Consider the following 27,933-nt stretch of genomic DNA (forward strand, 5'->3'; position numbering starts at 1 on the left):
CGGTTATTCATTTAAGTAAAAGAATAAATTGTTGTTCTGTTTACATGAATAAAACCTTATATGGTTACACACCCAATGAAAGTAGTTCATTGGATCTCGATCGTAGTGATACACATAATCATAATATTGAAACCAAAAGATGCAAAGTTAATAATGATAAGTGCAACTTGTTTGTAGCACTGCCGTTTAGGTCATATTGGTGTAAAGCGCATGAAGAAACTCCATACTGATGGGATTTTGGAATCACTTGATTATGAATCACTTGATGCTTGCGAACCATGCCTTTTGGGCAAGATGACTAAAACGCCGTTCTCCGGAACAATGGAGCAAGCAACAGATTTGTTGGAAATCATACATACTGATGTATGTGGTCCGATGAATATTGAGGCTCGCGACAGGTATCATTATTTTCTGATCTTCATAGATGATTTGAGCAGATATGAGTATATCTACTTGATGAAACATAAGTCTGAAACATTTGAAAAGTTCAAAGAATTTCAGAGTGAAGTGAAAAATCATCGTAACAAGAAAATAAAGTTTCTACGATCTGATCGTAGAGAAGAGTATTTGAGTTACGAGTTTGGCCTTCAGTTAAAAAACAATGTGAAATAGTTTCACTACTCATGCCACCTGGAACACCACAATGTAATGGTGTGTCCGAACGTCATAACCGTACTTTATTAGATATGGTGCGATCTATGATGTCTCTTACCGATCTACCACTATCGTTTTGGGTTTATGCATTAGAGACAGCTGCATTCATGTTAAATAGGGCACCATCTAAATCCGTTGAGACGACACCGTGTGAACTATGGTTTGGCAAGAAACCTAAGCTGTCGTTTCTTAAAGTTTGGGACTGCGATGCTTATGTGAAAAAGTTTCAACATGATAAGCTCGAACCCAAATCGGAGAAATATGTCTTCATAGGATACCCAAAGGAGACTGTTGGGTACACCTTCTATCACAAATCCGAAGGCAAGACTTTTGTTGCTAAATTCGGAGTTTTTCTAGAGAAAGAGTTTCTCTCGAAAGAAGTGAGTGGGAGGAAAGTAGAACTTGACGAGGTAACTGTACCTGCTCCCTTACTGGAAAGTAGTACATCACAGAAAACTGTTTGAGTGACACCTACACCAGTTAGTGAGGAAGCTAATGATAATGATCATGAAACTTCAGATCAAGATACTACTGAACCTCATAGATCAACCAGAGTAAGATCCGCACCAGAGTGGTATGGTAATCCTATTCTGGAAGTCATGCTACTAGATCATGATGAACCTACGAACTATGAAGAAGCGATGGTGAGCCCAGATTCCGCAAAGTGGCTTGAAGCCATGAAATCTGAGATGGGATCCATGTATGAGAACAAAGTATGGACTTTGGTTGACTTTCCCGATGATCGGCAAGCAATTGAGAATAAATGGATCTTCAAGAGGAAGACGGACGTTGATAGTAGTGTTACTATCTACAAAGCTAGAATTGTCGCAAAAGGTTTTCGACAAGTTCAAGGTGTTGACTACGATGAGTTTTTCTCACTCGTATCTATGCTTAAGTCTGTCTGAATCATGTTAGCAAGTGCCGCATTTTATGAAATGTGGCAAATGGATAAACAAAACTGCATTCCTTAATGGATTTACTAAAGAAGAGTTGTATACGATGCAACTAGAAGGTTTTGTCGATCCTAAAGGTGTTAACTAAATATGCAAACTCCAGCGATCCATCTGTGGACTGGTGCAAGCATCTCGGAGTTGGAATATACGCTTTGATAAGTTGATCAAAGCATATAGTTTTATACGGACTTGTGATGAAGCCTGTATCTACAAGAAAGTGAGTGGGAGCACTACAACATTTCTGATAAGTATATGTGAATGACATATTGTTGATCGGAAATAATGTAGAATTATTCTGTAAAGCATAAAGGGGTGTTTGAAAGGAGTTTTTCAAAGAAAAACTTCGGTAAAGCTGCTTACATATTGAGCTTCAAGATCTATAGAGATAGATCAAGACGCTTGATAAGTTTTTCAATGAGTACATACCTTGACAAGATTTTGAAGTAGTTCAAAATGGAACAGTCAAAGAAAAAGTTTCTTGCCTGTGTTACAAGGTGTAAAGTTGAGTAAGACTCAAAGCCCGACCACGGCAGAAGATAGAAAAGAAGGAAAGTCATTCCCTATGCCTTGGCTATAGGTTCTATAAAGTATGTCATGATGTGTACCAGATCTATTGTATACCCTACACTGATTTGACAAGGGAGTACAATAGTGATCTAGGAGTAGATCACTGGACAGCGGTCAGAATTATCCTTAGTGAAATAAGGATATGTTTCTCGATTATGGATGTGACAAAAAGGTTCATCGTAAAGGGTTACATCGATGCAAGTTTTTGACACTGATCCAGATGATTCTAAGTCTCAATCTGGATACATATTGAAAGTGGGAGCAATTAGCTAGAGTAGCTCCGTGCAGAGCATTGTTGACATAGAATATTTGCAAAATACTTACGGATCTGAATGTGACAGACCCGTTGACTAAAATTATCTCACAAGCAAAACATGATCACACCTTAGTACTCTTGGGTGTTAATCACATAGCGATGTGAACTAGATTACTGACTCTAGTAAACCCTTTGGGTGTTGATCACATGTCGATGTGAACTATGGGTGTTAATCACATGGTGATGTGAACTATTGCTGTTAAATCACATGGCGATGTGAACTAGATTATTGACTCTAGTGCAAGTGGGAGACTGAAGGAAATATGCCCTAGAGGCAATAATAAAGTTATTATTTATTTCCTTATTTCATGATAAATGTTTATTATTCATGCTAGAATTGTATTAACCGGAAACATAATACATGTGTGAATACATAGACAAACAGAGTGTCACTAGTATGCCTCTACTTGACTAGCTCGTTAATCAAAGATGGTTATGTTTCCTAACCATAGACACAGAGTTGTTATTTGATTAACGAGGTCACATCATTAGTTGAATGATCTGATTGACATGACCCATTCCATTAGCTTAGCACCCAATCGTTTAGTATGTTGCTATTGCTTTCTTCATGACTTATACATGTTCCTATGACTATGAGATTATGCAACTCCCGTTTGCCGGAGGAACACTTTGGATGCTACCAAACGTCACAACGTAACTGGGTGATTATAAAGGAGCATTACAGGTGTCTCCGAAGGTAGATGTTGGGTTGGCGTATTTCGAGATTAGGATTTGTCACTCCGATTGTCGAAGAGGTATCTCTGGGCCCTCTCGGTAATACACATCACATAAGCCTTGCAAGCATTGCAACTAATATGTTAGTTGTGAGATGATGTATTACGGAACGAGTAAAGAGACTTGCAGGTAACGATATTGAACTAGGTATTGGATACCGACGATCGAATCTCGGGCAAGTAACATACCGATGACAAAGGGAACAACATATGTTGTTATGCGGTCTGACCGATAAAGATCTTCGTAGAATATGTAGGAGCCAATATGGGCATCCAGGTCCCGCTATTGGTTATTGACCGGAGACATGTCTCGGTCATGTCTACATTGTTCTCGAACCCGTAGGGTCCGCACGCTTAAGGTTACGATGACAGTTATATTATGAGTTTATGCATTTTGATGTACCGAAGGTTGTTCGGAGTCCCGGATGTGATCACGGACATGACGAGGAGTCTCGAAATGGTCGAGACGTAAAGATTGATATATTGGAAGCCTATGTTTGGACATCGGAAGTGTTCCGGGTGAAATCGGGATTTTACCGGGTTACCGGGTGGGTTACCGGAACCCCCCGGGAGCCATATGGGCCTTCATGGGCCTTAGTGGAAAGGAGAAAGGGGCAGCCCAAGGTGGCTGCGCCTCTTCCCCCTCCCCTAGTCCTATTAGGACTAGGAGAAGGTGGCCGGCCCCCCTCTCTCCCTTCCCCTCCGAGGAATCCTAGTTGGACTAGGATTGGGGGGAGGAATCCTACTCCCAGAGGGAGTAGGACTCTCCTGCGCCTCCCTCTATGGCCGGCCAGCCTCCCCCCCTCTACTCCTTTATATACGGAGGCAGGGGACACCTCTAGACACACAAGTTGATCCACGTGATCTATTCCTTAGCCGTGTGCGGTGCCCCCTGCCACCATATACCTCGATAATACTGTAGCGGAGTTTAGGCGAAGCCCTGCTGCTGTAGTACATCAAGATCGTCACCACGCCGTCGTGCTGACGGAACTCTTCCCCGACACTTTGCTGGATCGGAGTCCGGGGATCGTCATCGAGCTGAACGTGTGCTCGAACTCGGAGGTGCCGTAGTTTCGGTGCTTGATCGGTTGGATCGTGAAGACGTACGACTACTTCCTCTACGTCGTGTCATCGCTTCCGCAGTCGGTCTGCGTTGGGTATGTAGACAACACTCTCCCCCTCGTTGCTATGCATCACATGATCTTGCGTGAGCGTAGGAAATTTTTTGAAATTACTACGAAACCCAACACATCCGTCCCCTCACCGGAAATCCGGCCACCCGCCCGGATATCCGGACAAGGCGTCCCGAATGCACAGAACCTGGTCCTGACAGCCCGGACATCCGGCCCCTCCACCGGACATCCGGCCCTTCCAGAAGCACCAGACATTCGGCCCGTCGGCCGGACATCCGGCGCCATCCTGCCTGCGTGCAGCTCCTTTGGGCCGTGACCCATGTATCCCTTCGCCCCTTTGACTATATATACTCCCTCATCCCATACGTTTTAGGGTTAGCATTGATTTAGCTCATTTGTGAGTTAGAGCCTCGCTCATCCATCGGATCTCCTCCTCGTGAGAGACCGCAGCCTCCTCGAAGAAGATCCACGTGGATTCAAGACCCCTCTACGGGAAGATCCCCTCGTGGATTCAAGACCTCCTCACAGAGAAGAACAGTTCCCTTTGTATCCTCCCTTTGCTGATTTTGGATCATGTGCTACCTTATGTGTTCGGTGATCTAGCACTCGTGTGATTGATTACTTGTCGGTTGAGTGTTTCTCTCGTTCCTCCCTGTGATTTCCTTTGTGTTCTTCTGCGCGTTCTTCGTGTTTCCCCGTAGGATCCACTCCAAACGTGAAAGATCGTCACCATAGGGTTCTGCCCTACATCACTTTATCTTGTTTGTCCCTGACATCTTCTTACCCCTCTCCGATGTCTTGTTGGCCACAAATGCGTCCCATTGATCTCTGAGCTTCTCATACCGGCCAATGAATTCTGGTGTCTTTTTTTGTCGACAAACTTTGCTTTCAGCTCATTCTTCCACCTCCTGAATAGATCTGCCATCTTCTTGAGAGCACATGACTTGATCAATGGCTCTATAACTGGATTCTCCGGATCCTCCTCTTCTGGTAGGGTGAAATTTACCTTCAGCCATTCCAAAGATCCTCTTTCTGTGTGTCTTCAACAAAATAAACATGAAGCTCTTCCTTCTTAGGCTGATTCCATAGCTCAATGCAGATCGGGATCGTGTCCTTGGTCCGGAGGGGTTCAATCGGTTGGCCACCGCGCGTGATTGTTGTGATCGTGAACCTTTCATCCTCCCGCAACTTTTTCTTCGGGCCTCGTCTCTTTACCGAAGTTGTGCTCGATCCGGAGGACTAGAAAAAACAAGAAAGACGAGAGTTAATATGTGTAGATAGCAAAACAATGAATGCATCAATTAGCTAGTCAGCATAGGCTTAATTAATATATACACCTGGCCGGACTCTGTTCGGTCACCGGAGCCGTCATCATGGTCTCCTTCTTGCACCGGCATTCGGTCACCGGAGCCATCATAATCATGTCCTTACTCCTCCGTTGTTCGATAACCGTAGCCTGCTTCACCTTCTCCTTCTAGACCATCGGTTTCGTTGAGATACGACATGACATCACCTCCGCCTGCGATTATGTCCCCCAACACCCGTTTTGCTTCCTCGTCTCGGCCGTACTCCATAGTTTCTGCAAATATTACAACATGGCAATTATTATACAAACATGACATATGGATATATTAGTGGCAAACGTAGACCTAGCTATAGCTAATCTCAACAAGGAATGATATTACTTAGTGGCCTCGACGCTTCTCTAGGGTTTGGGGTGGCCTCGGCAACGCTTCAAGGGTTCGGGGTGGCCTCGACGACAATGCTCTTTTAACTTGGTAAATTTGGGTGGACTCGGCAGCACTTCTAGGGTCTAGTGTCAAAGGATTCAAAAAAACTATGTCTTCATCATTAGGCGAAAGTAACCCTCGGCGATCCTCGACCCCTCGACGACCCTCGACTCTCGAACCCTCGCCCCCCCCCCCTCATGTCGAAGTTATCGGGAAGGTGGTATATCGACAACGACGTACCCGATAAAAAATAAGAAGAAGAATAAGAAGAAGAAGAAGAAGAAGAAGAAGAAGAAGAAAAAGAGGAGAAGAAGAAAAAGAAAAAAGAGGAGAAGAAGAAAGGAATAGACACTACTAGGGATTAGGCCAATAACGACCAACAACTAACATGTCTTGGTTGTTATAAGAACGATGGGGTAGTCCCACGTTCAAACTAGGGCACTTATAGGCGCCGGTGCGCCGGCCCAAAGTTTGGGCCGGTCGCATCCCAGCCACACGATTTGTGCATCCCAGACCGCATGATTCAGTCCCCTGCGTCCGTTTCTTCCTTCTCGCGTCACTTTCCCCATTGCCCTCATACTTGCTCGTCGCCATCCCGCGGCCTCCCGCTCGAAGCTCTATGCCCACCACTCGCCGGGGCCATCGTCGGCTCGCTGGGGCCGCTCGCCGGCTGGATGATTGCAAAAAAATTAATTGCCAGGAAAGAATGGTTCCAGCTCTGCTTCAGGCGGTTCCAGCAAAATCAAGAACTGGTTCCAGCAAAACACACAAATGCGAACGAAAAATCAAAACACACCTCGCCACTGCAGCTCCTGAAGAAATTTGGTTGCAGCAAAAATATCATTGGGTTCCAGCAAACTGAATCACTGGTCGTAGCATATTGCTCGTCAAGCCCTGTTGCAGCTGAGGAAGAAAGGCCGGTTCCAGCAAAAAAGATTGATGGTTCCAGCAAAAAAGATTGCTGGTTCCAGCATTGTGGGATCCATGCTCGCGCGCCGCATGCTCGTGGTAACACATCTCAACGCAGGTTGCAGCACGTCGCGCCAGCGTTTGCAGCTCCTCTGTGGCCGGTTGTAGCACGACATGCCAATTCATGGCATGGGGACGGCTTCCTATTCCAGCTTGTCAAGCGCGCCATTGCAGCACCCCAACGGCGCGGTTCCAGCTCGGAAAGAGGAGGTGGTGGTGGCTGCAGCCGTAGCAGGCAGAAGAAGAAAAAAAGGACGGCATCCATGGCCGGCCGGAACCGCCTATCGCCGGTGGCAGAGGGCAAGCATAGATGAAGGAAGTGGGCGGGAGGGGGAGCGGAGCACGCGTGCCGAAGAGATGGTGTTCGTGGCGAGAAAGAACAAGTGGATCTCATTTGCCCCGAAGAGATAAGATAAGAAGAGGGCGGTGGTAGAGAAGCCAGTCCTACGCGTGTGCATTGCAGCGCTTGCATCGCTAGCGAGGGGGACCGGCCCAAGTTTGGGCTGGCTCACCGGCTGCAATCATTTACCTTCAAACTAACCCCGAGAAGCCTCCCAACGACAATGGATATTCCGTTCATTAGTTTGGTGGTCGTTGTTGATTAAGTACTCCATATATTTAATATTTTTAGAGAATAATTACCATTCTTATCTGATGATAGGAGGGATAAGAAGAAAGATAAATAACAAACACATCTAAGTATTCCTATAGTCTCGCGTCCAAGTAAACCAGGTGGCGCTGGCGCATCCCCTCTCAGATCCACCACCGCCATGACTGCCGCCGCATGCCTAGTCCAATCTGCTACGAGGCAGTACGAAGCAATGGCCAGAGTATTGCCAGGGCGCAGGAAGCAAGAAGGGCGTGTTCCCCATCTGCGGCTCGACCCGCCTCTTCTTCGAGTCCACCAGCAAGTGCCCCACGCAGGCCTCCCCCTCCCCTCCTTGTCGTAGGACATCGACCCAGATGCGCTCGCTGCCGGGGTCGTCCCAGTGGAGCGGAAGGCTTCATCCCTTGGTCGGGTGCTCGACGAGCAGCGCAATGGGATCCAGAGGCTCAACGCCGAGGTTAGTGTTGCTACCGCATCGGTCGGATCTAACTCAGTGACTAGGTCAGTGCTACTACCGCATCGGCCGTATCTAGTAGTGGGCTGGTGATATTTTGAGTGGATCGCTAATGGTTTCCCGGTGGTTCTTTGTTCAGGTCGTTAGATGGGAGGGGAATGGGAGGGGAAGGCGGCGGTGGATACGATGCGGGAGTGCAGCTATTCCTCAATACGAAAACAGAGGTTGAATTCAGGTTGTAGTGATATTGGGGACGAGCATTGCCGAGAAGTGCAAAGCCAGCCGTGTAGGAGTAGCAGGTAATTATCTAACTGAATTCTTCACTTGACGATTTTTGTTTGAGGTTTTTCAATTTGAAAGTGAAGATGCAAACATGGACGCGGGTTTGTGGAGGTGATGGCGCCAGTCTTGTGAAGGGATACGGAGATGTGTGTGCCACTGATTTAGGTACTCTTTTCAGCAGAAAATTGACATTTTTTTACTTGCCTGATCTAAAAGTGAGGACAATGAGTTTGACTGCCGATTATTTTTAACTTGTACGTACATGATTGCCATTATAAATGCTCAGTACATGGTCCATTGTGGAGTTCCCATGCTCCAGGGCGAGGTAATTGTAAGTTTTTTTTGTCAGCTCAAACTTCTGAAAAATTGATGCCCCTTGCTTGCTCTGTTTTTTGTATGCTCACCAGTTAAATCTCCTCTTCTCCTTGAGGGTGAAAAAGAAAAGCCAACATGCTGTTTTGAAAAGCCAACAGTAGAGGAAAATAATATTCAGTGTAGATTTGTTGGGTATACGTGTTAAAAAATTAGCTGGGTGTACAACAACAACCAAAAAAGTTCAATTTGTTTTGCTGAGAAATAAAATAACTCAAGTTTTGCTCGAATTAGACAAGAAACATTCCAATTAATCTTTTCTTAAAAGAGTTTGTCTTTGTCGGATAAGGACTATAGAAGAGTTCAAGTGCGAACTTGTTCCTTTCTGCTATTATCCTCTGTGCTGGTTCTTTTACATGTACTGACTTATAAATCATTTATGTTTTTGTAGAACGGATGGTCCACCATAAAAGAAAAATCACGAGGCATTGTAGTCATGGGTGAAGGATCATAAGGACATGTGATGGTGTCTCATGAGTGAAGAGAAAATATTTACTGGTTGTGATACATTGGACTGACTTTCATGAACTAACATTTTTGTAGGGCTGATGGTCCACCATACTATTATAGAAGCACCAGGAGTGATGAAAATGATATTCATTCAAACAACAATTGTGTACCTCGATTGAAGATTAATAGATATGATATTTTTTAGTTGTCTTGTTTTGTATATAGGCATGATGAAGTACGTTGGTCATATAAGGAGTGCGTTCGCCTCAAATTTCTTGAAGGATATTTTAATTTTAGAATTGTATGTCAGAATATTGACATTTCTATTAATAAAAGAGGCTATGATCCTTTTCATATTACATTATTTCGATATTAATGTGGATGTTAATATTGAAATGTTGGATGTTGCATAAAGTGAACGATGAACGAAAAGTCATACTAAATATAAGTGGTTCTGGAGGATATCAAAGTGTGAAGAGAGTGGTCGGTAATGATAATTTGGTTGGCATGATAACATTATTAGCGACGACAAAAGTGGTTGTTAATACTACAACTGTTGTCATTATTTCCTTGGGATTTATGACGGCACATCATCCCATCGTTAAAGAATAACGACCACAAAAGGTATGTGGTCGCGGAGCCTACTACGACCAGCAGATTGTGGTCGTTAATGACCTTTAACGACCACAATTCAACCACTAACGACCACATATACCATCGTTAAAGCCTATATTCCTAGTAGTGAGAGGAAGATCCAAGAAAAAAAAAAGAAAAAAAAGAGGAGAAGAAAAAAGGAATAGAGGTGAAAAAAACGAAATTACTCTATTTTTTCTTCTTCTCTTCTATTCCTTTCTTCTTCTCCTCTTTTTTTTTCTTTTTTTTCTCTTCTTAAATAGAGGTGGCACCAACCGGGACTAAAGGGGGAGCATTGGTCCCGGTTAGTGCGTCGAACCGGGACCAATGCTACCCTTTAGTCCCGGTTGGTGGCACCAACTGGGACCAAAGGCCTGGTGCTGCCCGCGTCGCGGCCAAAAGTTTAGTCCCACCTCGCTAGTTGAGAGGGGCTTAGTGTGGTTTATAAACCCCACTGCCGCTGCCCTCTCGAGCTCCTCTCCAATGCAGGCTTACGGGCCTAATCTCTATGACGCTGTGCCTGTGGGCCTACTGGGCCTGCTGCGGGCCTGAATCCTGGCCCATTGTTGGGTTTCTAGTCGAATTCAGGCCGTGGTGGCCCACTAGGTGGCACTTTTTTTTAAATATTTTATTTTTTATTTATTTATTTCATTTTGTTTATACTTACAGCAAAATACTTACTAGTTTTTCATGTAATTCTTTTTGCTTTTAGGTAATAAAAATTATAAACTTTTTGTTAGTGCCATTTGTTTTCCAATTTGGATAGTTTAAATTTGAATTTTTTAAAATTTGTGTGAACCACTAGTTTTTGAATAACTTTACTATAAAAATAGGTTATTGAGTGATTCTTTTTCTGCTATTTAATACTACTATGTTTTATCATTATATTCAAAAACATATTTTTTTATTTTAGATTCTAACAAAAACCTCTTTATGATAATTCTTTTTGCTATTAAAATTTCTAACAAAAAATTTCTTTATGAACATTCTTTTTTTAATGTTTTGAACAGAAAATACTTTGATAATTTTAGTTGCATAAATTTTATATAATTTTAGTTTCAATAATACTAGAGGTTTATAAAAGTTTATTTTGTTTTTAATTATTTATTAAAGTTTATTTTGTTTCTTCTTATTTATTTTATTTTATTTTTACTTTTTTATTTATTTTATGAAAATTCTTTTTATTTGCTTTTTTATTTTATTTTGTTTCTACTTACTGTTGCTATTTTTATTTATTTTATTAAAGTTTGTTTATTTTAGTTTATTAGAGTTTATTTTGTTTCTACTTATTTATTTCCTTTTCCTTTTTTTCTTTTTTATTTATTTTATGAATATTCTTTTTTGCTTTTAATGTTTAACACACAAAAGCCCTCTCCCTTGGCCGGTTCATTGGTCCCGGTTCGTGGCTTGAACCGGTACTAAAGACCAACGTTTGGTCCCGGTTCAAGGCACCAACCAGGACCAATGGTGATGGGCCAGGAGCGAGGTCCATTGGTCCCCGTTCGTCCTACCAGTCGGGACCAAAGGGGCCAGATGAACCGGGACCAATGCCTCCACGAGGCCCGGCAAGCCCCCTGACCTCACGAACCGGGACCAATGGGGCCATGGGTCCCGGTTCATGACTGAACCGGGACTAATGGACTTATCTGGCCCGAACGTATGCCCTGTTTTCTACTAATGAGGATCACAACGCATTGGGAGGAATACTATTGTTTAGTAAGAAAATTTCGCAGAAGCTACATCTCACTTATAGCGAGATGGTAGCTCCCCTCGCCCACAACGCCCACGTTTATGCGTCGGCTAAGTACGTTCGTTCGGGTGTTGCTGTTTTATCGGTCATGCATTTCATTTGGTAGCTGTTGTTTTGTTTTGATTTTTTCCTGCTTTGGTTTCTTTTTTCTTTAGTGGTTTTCTTGGTTTCTCTGTTGTTTCCTTACTGTTTTTCTTTGCTTTTGTTTTTTTGTTGTTTTTCACTGCTTTTGCATCGGTTTTCACTGTTTTAACATTTTATCTTCGTTTTACTCCAGTTTTATTTGTTTCTTTATCGGGTTTTTTTATGTTCTGTTTTTCTTTGCGGTTTACCATTTTGTTTGTTTCTTTCTCGATTTTCATTGATTTTTTTCTTCGTTTTCTTTGCTTTGTTCCTTTTCATTTTCCCCAAATTTTCTTGTCTCCCTTTTCTTTTTTTGCACTTTTTCTCTGATTTTCTTGTTCTACTTTCATTTTCTGTTTTTGTTGTTTATTTCTTATTTTTTTTTATTTTTTAAACACATGTCTACATTTTTGTACATATTATACATTCTTTTATACATCAAAAACATTTTTAATATATAAAAAACATTTTTAATATATGTTTAACATTTTTTCAAATAAATGATTACCATTTTTCAGATATATGTTTTGATAACTATTGTTTTCATATATTGTACATCTTTAGTATACATCTAAAACATTTTACATATTGTTTTGACATTTCTTATATACTCCCTCCGCCCCAAAATTCTTGTCTCAGATTTTTCTAGATACGGATGTATCTAACACTAAAACTTAACTAAATACATCCGTTTTACACAATCCTAAGACAAGAATTTTGGGACGGAGGGAGTACATGATTAACTTTTTTAAATTATATGTTTTATTTCTACATTTTTTTGACGGACCAGATCTATAGTTTCGGCAAATTTGAGGAAAAAAAACATTTTTTTCAAGAAAAAAAGGTTTAAACCCATCCTAAGCTATTTTTAGTAGGCGTAGTTCCTAAACCGGCCATAAATTTTGGCCATCTAAAGGAAACATGCATGGCTATCATCCCGCAAAGAAAAGGCTTTTTGCAATGAAAATGGTAAACCCACAATCCTGTTTTAAGTGACAAAAATCTTTTGCTTTTTGTATAAAACTCCCTGATATTTCATTTCATAAACCCTTAGTCCATCTAGAAAATAACATTATATTTTGGGGGCAGATTCAAATACTTCTTAAAAATACCAATAACTTTTGAACCGTAACTTCAATTTTGACATGTTATATATGAAAAGATTAGAAAATGTGTAGAATCTGAAAATGATGTTGTTTAGCTATGAAACATTTTTAAGTATTATTTAGTATGCAACCTTAATCGATAGCTCATGATTCGTCTTTGTTTCGTACCGATGTAGATCCAGATTGGAAATCAAGACATCAACAAATCCACATTAGGGACAAAACAATCTATAACCTCGCATGCACACCTCGACTAAAAGTTCTTAGGGGAAACCTTTGGATTGACCACATTCAAACGCGCTGTAGTTGTAGTATGAGCACTGAGGCCACATTCAAACATATTTTTTCTCAAGAAAAAGGGGTAAAAACCTATCCTAAGCTATTTTTAGTAGGCGCAGTTGCTAAACCGGCCATGAATTTTGTCCACCTAAAGGGAACATGTATGACTACTTTTTAGGAAACAATATTGTTATGGGAGACGAGAAGGCAGCCGAGATGAGGGACTGATCGAGACTAGAGCAGCTATAGCTGATTCAGGTTCGGCAGATTTAATTGGAGGATTACGTGTTCTGTTCTTTTGAAGGATGTTTGAATTATTTGTGTTCCGAATATGGTTTATCATTGCACACACTTTATAGCTGCAGAATTTGGAATGCTACTGCAGGATATAAACTCCTATATTGCTGTTTCGATGGAACAGAACAAATCATGAATACAAGCTAAAAATAATACGTAATACCCAGCGAAACTAGCTAGGTGCCGGTAGCACACTTGCAATGGAATCATATGCCACGGGGGGCATCGCTACATTCATATGGATATCGCTAGTTTCAGGGGAAGACCTTGCGGGGCACGCGCTGCGAAACCGGGCCGGCCGGTCCTGCTTCCGGGGCGGCGGACAATGACGAAATGGGCGCCGCGGCTGTGACCGGGGGCCCGCAGCAATCGTACCCACAGCACTTGAGGTTGCAGCAGGGAGTCGGCAACACCTGGGCGTCGCTCTGTGTGAGCGCCAGCAGGAGGACCAGCAAGAGGGCGCCGACCATCTTGGAAGTCATCGCCGTCGAGCCTTTGCAGCTGGTTTTGTGATGAATTCCCTTGTGCTACGGGGCCAACAACCTTGTGATGGGAAAAGCGAGTGTGGTATGGATGTCTTTGTTCCCTCCTATTTATAGTCCTGAGCAGCAGTTTTCCCGAATAACGCAGATGGAAGGAATTCAATTGGAGCATTAACAAGGTGCCATATAAAATCGTGGTCAAATCATGATATCATCCGGATGACTCCTCAAAGATAAGGATGAGTTTTAAGACAAGCTCCCAAGTTTTTAGAATAAGATTATTGGTTTCCAAAGGTGGCTAATATAAGGATGCTAATTAGGAAATTATCCACGATGGCAAATATTTGGTAGCAGGACATTAAAGATAAAATCTCACATGCTATAAGTTTTTTTTTTGAGATTACGCACATGCTCTATATCATCATCAGGATGAAACCTCATGGATAAAGATGGATAGGATCGAACGTTGTTATCCCTCCATTCGAGATTTATTTGGCTGGCGAGCCGTTTGATTAGACAAAGGTAGAGCATGCATTTTTTTTTCAGTTTGCAAACCCACCCATAATTATGTCAATACTGAGAATCATTTTGTGGTTGGATGATTAGGCGGATGGTTGTACCCCTAGCACACCATGGATCAAACTACATGATTGACATCTATTTGCCCAAGTGCAAGTGGCGTGTGTCTTTATAGGGTTATAATTGTACATTCATATATGTGAGTGTCTATGTGTGCATTGTGTTTCTGAAGGAAAAAAAACAAAGTTAATCACTTGATAATTCCAAATTTAAACGTGGTCAATCTCAAAATGGAATTGAAAAGCTCTAATATAAATAATGGTACCAAAGGGATTTGCTAAATATTGCTCGGGTGTTTTTTTTGGTTATGGCACTCAAGTTTCTGATTTCTAGAATTTATTTTCTGATTTGTGTTGGTTTGTGGAACAATCAGGACAGTGTCACGGGACTGGGACAAGAGTTTGTGGATTTCACAACAATGTATCGCTGCATTAGGTTCATGTGTTGTGGTACTTCATCAGTGATGTCTTATTTGTGACTATACTATAGGTAATAATGTGCGTAGCTATGGTTAGGTTTCTGGTGGTGTGGAGTCAGCCCACAACACTACCGGAATAATCTTATATGCCTACGGCCTTATCTATGCCGACGGCTGCCGTAGGCATAGATGGAGCTATGCCGACGGCCTGGGGAATATCGTCGACACAGAAAAGCCGTCGGCATAGCTCCATCTATGCCTACGGCAGCCGTAGGCATAGTAAGGCCGTCGGCATATATCGATCTATGCCTACGGCAGCCGTAGGCATAGTAAGGTCGTCGGCATATATCGATCTATGCTTACGGCAGCCGTAGGCATAGTTAGGTCGTCGGCATAGAGGTGGCCCTCATGGCCCAGGGACAGACGGCGGGCTGACGCCGTCAAATCTATGCTGACGGCCCTGACGGCGGCCGTTGGCATAAATATCATCTGTTTTTTTTTATTAGGAGCTGCCACGTGGCAGAGCTATGCCGACGGCAAAGCCGTAGGCATAGTTTTCCATCTATGCCTACGACAAGGCTGTAGGCATAGCCTCGCCACGTGGCGCCTCCTGGTAGCCCCTAGCCAAGAACTATGCCTACGGCTATGCCATAGGCATATATATCATTTGTTTTTTTAAATTATTTTTATGTTTTTAAAAGTTAAATTTTGAATAATTTAAATCTAACTTATCTAAACTTAAACATACACAAATTATACATCGACTTGGGGTAGAATTTTCCATAGATTATGAATATACAATTTTTTTTGTTTTTGAGTATGTTAGAAATGTGACCTCATGTACTTTTGCATATAGGTCCTTATAGTGTTAAAATCATAAGTAATTGATACTTGGATCGATTTTGACAAATTTGATATGGTTTTTTATCAGAATCTTGAAAGGATTATGTTGCTATACTATTTTTCAAATTTGAACAAACTTAAATCATGTTTGCTTCAAATTTATAGAAAACACCCTTTTGTTTTGAATTTTTTGTATATTTTTCATACCTTGGCCAATGATGACACCGTGCCAGGTCCCGAGGATTTCCAGCATCCTATGATTTTTGTTTGATTTTAACGGTTGGATCCGGCATGCCGTCGAGGTACATTTGCCTCCCGGTGGTGGGGCATGCTCCTCGTTGGGTTGCACTAGTCCTACACATACCCCAAAGACATCATATATGATTTGATGAACCACTTCTGGACATCATTTTAGGTGGCCGCCGTGCAGATCGGCAATTTCCCGCATTGAAACCCTACGGATGCAGTAAATGTCTCAAATATTGCAAGTGGGCCCGAAAAATGCCATGTACTGTCACGTGTCACGCAATGGCCCCCTTTGAGAGCACGAGAAGTTTTGAGGTCAACAGGGCAACGGGCAACACACTTCCTTCACAAACCGGGCACGTTATCAGTGTCAAAACCGGCGGATCTCGGGTAGGGGGTCCCGAACTGTGCGTCTAGGCGGATGGTAACAGGAGACAAGGGACACGATGTTTTACCCAGGTTTGGGCCCTCTTGATGGAGGTAAAATCCTACGTCCTGCTTGATTAATATTGATGATGTGTGTTACAAGAGTAGATCTACCACGAGATCAAGGAGGCTAAACCCTAGAAGCTAGCCTATGGTATGATTGTTGTTTGTCCTATGGACTAAAGCCATCCGGTTTATATAGACACCGGAGAGGGCTAGGGTTACACAGAGTCGGTTACAATGGTAGGAAATCTACATATCCGTATCGCCAAGCTTGCCTTCCACGCCAAGGAAAGTCCCATCCGGACACGGGACAAAGTCTTCAATCTTGTATCTTCATAGTCTTGGAGTCCGGCCGATGATGATAGTTCGGCTATCCGGACACCCCCTAGTCCGGAACTCCCTCAGTAGCCCCTGAACCAGGCTTCAATGACGACGAGTCCGGCGCGCATGTTGTCTTCGGCATTGCAAGGCGGGTTCTTCCTCCGAATAATTTATAAAAGATTGTGAACATCAGGATAGTGTCCGGCTCTGCAAAAATAAATTCCACGCACCACCGTAGAGAGAATAATATTACACAAGTTCAATCTGCTGATGTATTTTGTGGCGTGACGTCACACCATTACCAAGCCTTTACTCGAATTGTTTTTATTGTATCACCTCAGCGCATTTAGCGAGGCGGTTTCCTTGGCACGTCTTGTCGAAGCAGAGATCGTGTTCCCCTTATTTCGGGATTCCCATCAATACGGACGTGGGTAACCCAACCGCGCCATTGATTGTGACGCTTGGGAGATAAGCGAGTTTTACCAGGCCGGTGGGGACACATGTTTTTGTCCGCCCATATAAGGGGATAAAGATCCAACCCTTTTACCCGCGCCTTCTTCCTCCTTGGCTTATCCATCTCCGCGAACTCGAGCTCCAGCGCCCAAGTCCGCACTTCTCACCTCAACCTTCTCCAACTATGTCCGGAGCGGGAGGCAAGTGGATGGCCTCCTCCGTCACGGAGGGGCAGATCCAGAAGCTGCGCGACGCCGGATATTTTTCCAGTGACAACGCGCACCGGCTCCCCGACGAGGGAGAGCTCATCCCCACCCCCAGGCCCCATCAGAGGGTAGTATTTCTTCCCCATTTCCTTCGTGGACTGGGCTTCCCACTTCATCCCTTTGTCCGGGGGCTCATGTTCTACTACGGCCTAGATTTCCATGATCTGGCCCCGAATTTCATCCTCAACATCTCGGCGTTTATCGTCGTGTGCGAGGCCTTCCTCTGCATCCAGCCCCACTTCGGCTTGTGGCTCAAGACCTTCAGTGTCAAGCCGAAGGTTGTGAAGGGCAGCCAAGCGGAGTGCGGAGGCGCCATGGTGGGTAGGATGTCCCACGTTACGTGGCTGGAGGGCACTTTCGTGGAAACCATTAAGGGGTGGCAATCGGGGTGGTTCTACACCACCGAGCCGCGTGACCCTGCTTGGGCAGCGGCCCCCGAATTCAGATCCGGCATCCCTACACGGCTCACCTCCTGGAAAGAGAGTGGCCGGATCTAGGGGGATTCGGAGGAGCTGACCGGACTCCAAGCCTACATCCAGAAGCTGGTGGACAAGAAGCTCAAGCTTGTCAACGTAGTCCAGGTCATGCTCACCGGATTCTCCCGTGCCAATGACGGGGCTTCAATATGTGGGAGTTCGATCCGGCGCATCACCAGACTCTGAGCGGGCTCTTCGACACTACGTACGAAGATGTCTGGAAGGTGCTGTTCAAGGGCGTCGAGGCTCCCGCATCCGCTACCGAAGATCGTGGATTCCGCTCGCAGCGTCCAGCTGACGAGGTAAGTGATTTTGCCACTTGTTTTCCATAGTTTGACTCTATGCGGGATCTAAACTCCCTTTACCTTTGACAGGACTGGCTGGCGAAGGCCAAACGGACTGTCTGTCCGGCCCCATTGCCAGAGGACCCAGCGGACGCCCGCCTAACGGGGCTGCTGGCTCCGGCACCCCACGTGGTGCCGGGAAGAAGGCCAAGAAGAAGGCCACGGGGACTCGGAAGAGTTCCCATTTTCAGGTGCTATCGGATGATGAATCCGAGGCCGACTCCTCCCACCAAGGCGAGGAGGAGAAGAAGAAAGCCTCTCCCCCAGCGGGGGGAGGGAAGAAAAGGAAGGCCTCCCCAACAAGGGAGGCCGAAAGGTCCAAGAAGGGAAAAACTCTTCCCCCGGACTGCTCCGCCAACGCCAGTGACGACGACGAGGACTGACCTCCAAGGGCCAAGCCCCTGGCGAGATCGTAAGTATCCGGACTCCCGAATAACTTCAAGGTTTTTCCTTTTCACCACATAATGTCTTTTTAATGCCGCATACAACCCTGCAGTCCGCCCAAGGAGGAGGCCCCGGAGGTGTCACAAGACAACCTCCCGGACTTTGCACCGGACTCGGCCCCGGAACCCACAGTGGCTCCGGAGTCCGGCGGACGACCCCTTCACAAGAAGGGCAAGACCGTGACGCCGGCTGCCTCCATCCAACCAGAGCTGCCGGATAATTTGCTGGAGGCGCTCAACGGCGCCTCCATCAAAGAGGAACACCGCACTGTTATGAGTGCGGTGATTCAGAAGGTGCAGCTCGCCAAGAGCGGGCTGACCGAAGCCTGCAGCAGCCTTCTAACAGGCTTTGAGGTAAGAATTTCGATATGTATAAAATGGTACCGCATAGATAGTAGCCCCTGATGCTCGGTTCGGTGTTCGGAAAGAAAAGTCGGACTGAGGATCTAAAAGATATACGCAGGAGTCATAAAAAATATGTCAATATGGGATTGCAGGCTGCGCTGCTGACCTCTGCCACACTGACTGCGGAGGTTGATACTTTGAAGGAAAACCTCGAGCGGTCCGAGAACGAGCTCGGCCGTGACAAGAAGCAGCTCGAGGACAAGGAAGGTGAGTAATACCTTATTAAAATTGTACCTTACAGAAAAGGATTTTGGTTGCAAAAAGAATGACAAGGATAACGTGGGTATCGTAGGGGCCACTAACGAGGTGGCGATCCTGAAAGAGGCGGTGGCCGCGGCCGAATGCAATGCGGCCGCGGAGCGCACCGAGCGAGAGAAGCAAGAGGCGCGGGTGGCGGAGGTACAGCAAGAGCTCCAGGATCTCGTGAGAAAACATGAGAGCCTGGAGCGTGACTCGAAGACTCAAGAGTCTGAGCTTGCAAGGGCTCTCGAGAGTGCCAAAGCCGCTAAGGCCGAAGCCTACAAGGCCCTCCAGGAGATTGAGGCGGTGAAGAAAATAGCAGCGGTTAAGGCATTTTTCATGCAAAGTAAGCATGTGAGTGTTAATTACCTGTTGCTTACCCGAATTCGGAGCTCTCCAGGAGCGTTCGCAGATCTTCCTCGCAGCGTGTCCGATGCTGCCGCATTCTACCGGGCCGAGGAGGGGGGCTCGACGGAGAAGGTCTTCTAGTCTCAGTATGCTGAGGCCGGACATCCGGTGCCCCTTAGCGACCAGCTGAAGCAGCTGGTCGAGCTCCACAAGGCGGGCGAACAGGCCATGAAGGGCCTCATAGTTCGGCTGTGGCCTAAGGAGGCCATGCTTGGGAGCTACTTCGGCCTGGTGCGGCAGCTGGTGGATGCGTGCCCGTGGGTTGAAGTCATCAAGCACTCCGCCTGTATTGAGAGTGCCTGTCGGGCCCTTGCCCGCGCAAAGGTGCACTGTGGCAAGATGGATGCCCAGAAGCTTGTGACGGACCCGCCACCAGAGGGCAAGGAGCATCGCACGCCCGAGATGTATTATAAGAGTGTGCTGAAGGGCGCCCGCACTATTGCAGGGGAGTGCTCCAAAGATATAATTTTTGAGTAGACTCGCAGTTTGTTATCCTGTGCGCTGAAAACTTAGTTCATATGCGCTAAGCAATGCTTGTTAATTTAAAATATTACCTTCTGTGTGGCTGTTTATCAAATCTGAGAGATGGCAAGTCGTCGGCTTCAGCCCCCATGCCACTAGTGCTGGGGTGTTCGGGATAAACTTGAGCACTCTTGTTCCCATTTTTGGGTCCATCTAGGGAGGCGCTCAACACAGCGAACAAGGCAACCGGACTTATAATGCTTGAACACTCTCACTTAGCCATAGAATTCTATAATTTTAAATTTCGGCGAAGCCCCTAGTCTTCGGAAGGCCGAATTTGGGGCGCTATCCACGCCTGGGCCGGACAAGATCCGGCTCCTCGCTCTAAGCGGCATAAGTCTTTAAGGACTCGCAAAAACCTCTCGAACAGCGACCGGCTTTCGCCTCATCATGATGGTCAGTTTTAGCTGTCTCCACTGAGGCGTTAACCCAGCTCAACTGGGGCGCAATCGCAGTGGTTCTCCCAGTGCTACCTTAGCCGATACAACGGAACGTAAGGTACCAAAACATGGGAGCCGGGCAAACCCAACTATTGACCCAAGACATGATTCGGAGCCGATGCATATAATGCTATAAGTTCGGGGTGCCGCACTTGTGAAAGTGTTCGGACTTATCACACCATGATGCGGGAAACATAAGCCCCTGGTGTGTTTTAACCGTACCAAAGTGTACGGATGCGACATGTCGTAAATGAACATATGTATGAAAATGCAATTATAAGCGAAAAGGTGCTGCATTGTTTTATTCAATAAGTGCTTCTATGAATGCAGAACGATACAAATAGTGCGATAAGCAAGGGATGGGACTGTTAAACATGTCCCCCTCCAGGGGTAGGCTGCGGAGTGGTGTATAAAAATGCTCGTAATGGAGACCACCTGTATATTCGTTGTAGCCTTTATCCTTCCCTGGCTGTTGCATCGTGAGTTCGGCAGGCCTGCTGCCGGACAGGGCCTCTGACGAACGGAGTCCTGTGGGTAAAAAATAAAAGGTAAAAAGAAAAAAAAGAACGACACACTTGAGAGCCCCTGGTGTGGTTGAGCCGCAGTCTGGGCTTATCGTGGTCGTGCCCCTCTCCCCATGCCCATGGTATCTTCAGAGCGTAATGGTGTACACGAAGGACCTGTTTTGACATTTTGCAGGGGCTGGGGTTGGGGCCGCACTACTATGCGTGCTTGGAACGTGCCAGGTGGTCTTGTTGTAGGTTACTCCGGGCGCGGTTAGCTATGTCCGGCCGCTTAACGGCCGGACTCGAGAATTGCCATAAGAGGCTGCATTGTACTTCTGCCGTGAGAGCCGCTGTATGTTCCTCTGTTCGGAGAGAACGTTCAGTGTTTCCGTTGACCGTGATGACTCCTAGAGGGCCTGGCATCTTGAGCTTGAGGTATGCGTAGTGCGGCACCGCGTTGAACTTTGCAAACGAGGTACGTCCGAGCAAGGCATGATAGCCGCTGCGGAACGGGACTATGTCAAAGATTAACTCCTCGCTTCGAAAGTTATCCGGGGATCCGAAGACCACTTCCAGTGTAACTGAGCTTGTACAATTGGCTTCTACACCTGGTATGACGCCTTTAAAGGTCGTCTTGGTAGGTTTAATCCTTGAGGGGTCTATGCCCATTTTGCGCACTGTATCCTGATAGAGCAGGTTCAGGCTGCTGCCGCCGTCCATCAGGACTCTGGTGAGGTGAAATCCATCGACGATTGGGTCTAAGACCAATGCGGCGAATCCGCCGTGGCGGATGCTGGTGGGGTGGTCCCTTCGGTCAAAAGTGATCGGGCAGGTGATGGGGTCATGTACCTAGGGTAGGGTCACAGACCTGATCTAAGTACCCTGCCCAAGGACACCCTTGGAAGAGGTCACCTTCCAGTCGACCACCAGAAGACTCACTCGACCACCAGAAGGACTCGACCACGAAGACTCACTCGACCACCAGAAGGTCAAGAGGCACTCTGCACTGCAACGGCCTGTAATTAAGTAGACTTTATGATAGTAAAGACACTTTATGTGGGGCGTTACCAGTAACGCCCCGGACTTAACTCATCTTAAACCCTCTCCTACGTGGGCTGGCTGGGGTCCTGGCGCACTCTATATAAGCCACCCCCCTCCACAGGTAGAGGGGTTCGACACCTTGTAACTCATATACAGATAATCCACTCGACCGCCTCCGGGCTCCGAGACGTAGGGCTTTTACTTCTTCCGAGAAGGGCCTGAACTCGTACATCCCTTGTGTTTACAACCTCTCCATAGCTAGGACCTTGCCTCTCCGTACCTACCCCCCACTCTACTGTCAGGCTTAGAACCACGACAGTTGGCGCCCACTATGGGGCCGGTGTTTTAGCGATTTTGTGGAGAAGTTGTGATTCTTCCGAGTACCTTCATCATGGTGGTTGCTGGAGTTTTGGTCGAGGGTCGAGAGATCCGTCTCGGCGCTCTCACCTTCATCGCCGACGACTCCGCCTGGCTCCAGGAGGCTCCACTCGACGTTGATGCGCTCCCCGTCCGCGGTGCGACGCATTTTCGCGCATGTGTCCGCGGCGTTCTGCTGCGGCAACCGTCGACCCCATATCGGTCGACTCCCCCATCGTCCACCCTCCCGGTCTCCCGCCAGCGCAAGCGCTCGGGCCGGTCGAGGCTTCAGCGGTGGGTGAGGCACGCGGTGGCTCGCCAGTCGGCCACCACTCATGTTGCGGCAATCGAGCCCGACGAATCTCTCTACGGCCTGTTCGATCTGTCGACTGGCTCCGTAGAGACTGCATCCGAGTGCGATAGCAGCGATCCAGCGGCAGAAGTCCTGATGGTCGACGGGCCCCGCAGTCCCCCTGGCTTCGCCCGTGATGGTGGAGCAGGAGACGGAGGCGACCATGCACGAGACCACGAAGAGTACCAGCCCGAGCCACTCGACTCTCTGCAAAGAGAGGAACTTCGCCGCAGGAACGTGGATGCCCTGCGTACTCCCATCGCAGGAGAAACCCCCGAGGCTCGCGCCTTGGAGGAGGCACGTTTGGCCAACTTGGCCGAACGCACTCGACTGGAGAATCTTCAGCGAGCACTCGACGAGCGCGCGCGGCAACGAGTTCCCGACACCAGTCGACGTCAACTCTTCCCGCCGACTCAGGTATATTGAACCCCAATTCAGAATTTAGCAGCTGCGATCCGTATAGCAGAGTCCATCCAGCCCTCTCAGTCGGAAGCTGGCAGAGGCTTGATGCAGATCAGGGATTTGCTCCGGGCAGCAGGAGATCAGAATTCGGCCGTGTCGCAGTCGCGCAATAGAATTCACAGTCGATTTGTCGCTGCGAATACGGTTCAGTCGGCTCATAGCCCCAGATCGCCTCCGCGGCGTGAAGGGCGCGAGAATCGGCGAGACCAATATGGTGACCGACTCGACCGAGATGACGGGCGTCGAGTGCCCAGTTCCCCTCCGCGGGGTGGGTCTTACGCTCCTTGGCAGCAAGATAACAGACGTCAGCTCAGTGCGGGGCGGAGAGTTCCAGTCGACCCCAGAGAACCAGGCTTCGACGCGCAGTCCATTATCGTGCAAGGTTTGGTCGACCGGAACAGGGCCCATCGAGGTGGGCTCGACAGAGATGCGCCCACAAGCAGTCGAGTGCATGTTTCTGGTCCTGAATGTTACAGCAGGGCTATCAGAGCCGTAGTGATCCCCCCCAATTTCAGGTTGGCAACAGGAGTCAGCAAGTTCACTGGTGAGTCCAAGCCTGAAACTTGGCTTGAGGACTACCGAGTGGCGGTTCAGATTGGTGGTGGGAACGATGAGGTGGCCATGAAGCATTTGCCCCTCATGCTGGAAGGTTCTGCCAGGGCATGGCTGACTCAATTACCTCCTAGCAGCATTTACACTTGGGAAGATCTGTCCCGAGTGTTCATCAGAACGTTTGAAGGAACTTGCAAGCGACCAGCTGGACTGACAGAGTTGCAAGTCTGCGTGCAGAAGACCAATGAGACTCTCAGAGAGTATATTCAGAGATGTATCACTTTGCACCATACTGTGGAGAATGTGTCTGATCATCAGGCAGTCTGCGCCTTCAAGGATGGTGTCAAGAACAGAGAATTAAGTTTGAAATTTGGTCGAACTGGTGACATGACCTTGAGTCGGATGATGGAGATTGCTACCAAGTACGCCAACGGCGAAGAAGAAGACCGACTCCGAAGCGGCAAGCACAAGCCGAGCCAGTCGGAAAAGGGAAACACCAGTCGGAAACAGAAGCGGAAGGCTGAACCGGCAGCTCCTGGAGAGGCTCTGGCCGTGACTCAAGGAAAGTCTAAAGGGAAACCAAAAGGATCCTGGAACCCTAAGAAGGTGAAGGATAAAGAAGGGAACGACGTGATGGATATGCCGTGTCACATCCACACGAAGAAAGACGAAGAGGGGAATATCATCTACCCGAAGCATACCACTCGCCAATGTCGACTCCTGATCCAGCAGTTTCAGGGAAAACAGTCTAAGGACAAGGAGAAGGAGTCGGACAAGGCCGAAGACAAGGAGGACAGTGAGGAAGGATATCCGCATATCAACTCCACTCTGATGATCTTTGCAGATGTGGAAAGCAAGAGTCGATTGAAAGTCATTAACCGAGAGGTGAACATGGTTGCCCCAGCAAAAGCAAATTATCTGAAATGGTCCCAAATACCCATCACATTCGACCAATCTGATCAACCGACTCATATTGCCACCCCTGGGAGGCAAGCTTTGGTGGTCGATCCAGTTGTCGAAGGCACTCGACTGACAAAAGTGCTGATGGACGGTGGTAGCGGGCTGAATTTGTTGTATGCAGACACACTGAAAGGAATGGGCATTCCGATGTCCCGACTGAGCACCAGTAACATGAGCTTTCATGGAGTTATACCAGGGAAGAAAGCCGAGTCACTCGACCAAATAGCTTTGGACGTGGTGTTTGGTGATTCGAAACATTTTCGCAAAGAAAAGTTGACGTTTGAGGTCGTGGATTTTCAAAGTGCATATCATGCCATTTTGGGGAGACCAGCTTATGCACGGTTCATGGCTCGACCATGTTACGTGTACCTCAAATTGAAGATGCCCGGCCCCAAAGGAGTGATCACTGTCACCGGTGATCGGAAAAAGGCAGAAGAGTGCTTTCAGAAGGGCTCAAAGATTGCTGATTCCCAGGTGACAGCGATCGCATTCGAAGAATACAAGCAAAATGCAGATCCGAGTGATTTGCTGCGATCCAAGAAACCCGCCACAGAGTCTGCATTTCAGTCGTCCGGTGAGACAAAGCCTGTTCACATTCACCCGACCGACCCCGATGCAGCTCCGACCCACATCTCCACAACACTCGACCCGAAATAGGAAGAAGCGCTCATCCAGTTCCTCCGTGAGAACTGGGACATTTTTGCATGGAAGCCCGCTGACATGCCAGGTGTTCCCAGGGGACTGGCTGAGCATCGCCTAAGAGTCGACTCATCTGCAAAACCAGTCAAAGAGCATCTTCGGCGGTCCGCCGTCCAGAAGAGAAAAGCCATTGGTGAGGAAGTGGCTCGACTGTTGGCGGCAGGATTTATCCGAGAGATATACCACTCTGAGTGGCTCGCTAATGTCGTCATGGTTCCTAAGAAGGACAAATCGCTCCGAATGTGCATTGATTTCAAGCACATCAATCGGGCCTGACCGAAAGATCATTTTCCTCTCCCTCGCATAGATCAAATTGTCGACTCGACCGCGGGGTGCGAGAGACTGTCTTTTCTAGACGCCTACTCCGGGTACCACCAGATCCGTCTGTACGGACCCGACGAGGTAAAAACAGCTTTCATCACTCCATTCGGGTGCTTCTGCTATATCACCATGCCATTCGGCCTCAAGAATGCCGAAGCCACATTTATGCGAATGATTCAGAAGTGTCTACTCACTCAGATCAGTCGGAATGTGGAAGCGTATATGGATGATATCGTCGTCAAGTCACGAAAAGGTTCCGACCTGCTCGCTGACCTCGCCGAAACATTTGCCAACCTCAGAAGGTATGATATCAAGCTCAATCCATCAAAGTGCACATTCGGAGTTCCTGGTGGCAAGTTACTCGGTTTTCTCGTTTCCGAACGAGGAATCAACGCTAATCCAGAGAAGATTGGCACTATTCTCCGAATGAAACGCCCTGTGCGAGTGCACGATGTCCAGAAGCTTACTGGATGCTTGGCCATATTAAGTCGATTCATCTCACGACTCGGTGAAAAGGCATTGCCTCTTTACCGACTGATGAAGAAGGCAGACAAGTTCGAGTGGACTCCAGAAGCTGATGCAGCATTTGCCGAGCTAAAAGCTCTGCTCTCTACCCAGCCGGTGCTTGCTGCTCCAATCAGCAAAGAGCCTCTGTTGCTCTATATCGCAGCCACAGGACAAGTTGTCAGTACTGTGCTTACGGTCGAGCGGGAAGAAGAAGGAAAAGCTTTCAAAGTTCAGCGCCCAGTGTATTATTTGTCTGAAGTCTTGACTCCATCCAAGCAGAGATATCCTCATTATCAGAAGCTTGTGTATGGAATATACATGACCACAAAGAAGGTTGCTCATTATTTCTCTGATCATTCCATCACAGTCGTTAGCGACGCTCCACTATCAGAGATTTTGCACAACAGAGATGCAACTGGTCGAGTGGCTAAATGGGCGATTGAACTTCTTCCCCTTGATATCAAGTTTGAGGCAAAGAAAGCCATTAAGTCCCAGGCAATAGCAGATTTCCTCGCCGAGTGGATTGAACAGCAGCAGCCGACTGAAGTTCACTCGGAGCATTGGACCATGTTCTTTGATGGCTCTAAGATGTTGAATGGTTCTGGTGCTGGGGTTGTCCTGGTTTCCCCCAGAGGAGATAAGCTCAGATATGTGCTCCAGATTCACTTTGATTCCTCCAACAATGAGGCAGAATATGAGGCCCTCTTATATGGGTTGCGCATGGCCATTTCACTCGGCGTCCGTCACCTGATGGTCTATGGCGACTCGGATTTAGTGGTCAACCAAGTGATGAAGGAGTGGGACGTGAGAAGCCCAGCCATGACTGGATACTTTAGTGAAGTGAGGAAGCTGGAAAAGAAGTTCGAGGGGTTGGAGCTCCATCATATACCCCGACTGAAAAATCAAGCAGCTGATGATCTAGCAAAGATAGGTTCCAAGAGAGAAGCCATTCCGAGTGGTGTGTTCTTGGAGCATATACACACTCCGTCAGTCAAGGAAGATCCTTTCACCGAAGAAGCTCCACAGCCTAAGAGTGCCACAGATCCGACTGAGGTTGAAGTCCCAGCGGTGGTCGACTTGATCATGGAGGTCTTTGTGGTCATTCCCGACTGTACAGTTCCATATATCGCGTATATCCTGAGAAAAGAGCTTCCGGAGGATGAGGAAGAGGCTCGACAGATCGTCCGTCGATCTAAGGCCTTTACCGTAATCAAAGGACAATTATACAGAGAAAGCGCGACTAGAGTTGGTCAGAAGTGCATAACACCGGAAGAAGGTCGACTCATCCTCAATGATATCCACTCGGGGACCTGTGGTCGTCATGCGTCCTCTCGGACCATCGTGGCCAAAGCATACCGAGCCGGATTTTACTGGCCAAAGGCGAATGAGATGGCAAAGGAGATAGTGGATAAGTGCGAGGGACGTCAGTTCTACTCGAATATGTCGCACAAG

General features: G+C 46.8%; 1 long non-coding RNA gene across 1 annotated transcript; it reads left to right on the forward strand.

Annotated features, from left to right (window-relative positions):
* Positions 1-7,593: 7,593 nt before the first annotated feature.
* LOC123135869 (uncharacterized) lies at positions 7,594-9,585 on the forward strand. Its single transcript, XR_006466292.1, has 2 exons — positions 7,594-8,120; positions 8,257-9,585. It is a non-coding gene; the product is annotated as an uncharacterized lncRNA (long non-coding RNA).
* The last annotated feature ends 18,348 nt before the right edge of the window (positions 9,586-27,933 follow it).

The sequence above is a fragment of the Triticum aestivum genome, chromosome 6B, assembly GCF_018294505.1.
Source record: "Triticum aestivum cultivar Chinese Spring chromosome 6B, IWGSC CS RefSeq v2.1, whole genome shotgun sequence".
Lineage (NCBI taxonomy): Eukaryota > Viridiplantae > Streptophyta > Magnoliopsida > Poales > Poaceae > Triticum > Triticum aestivum.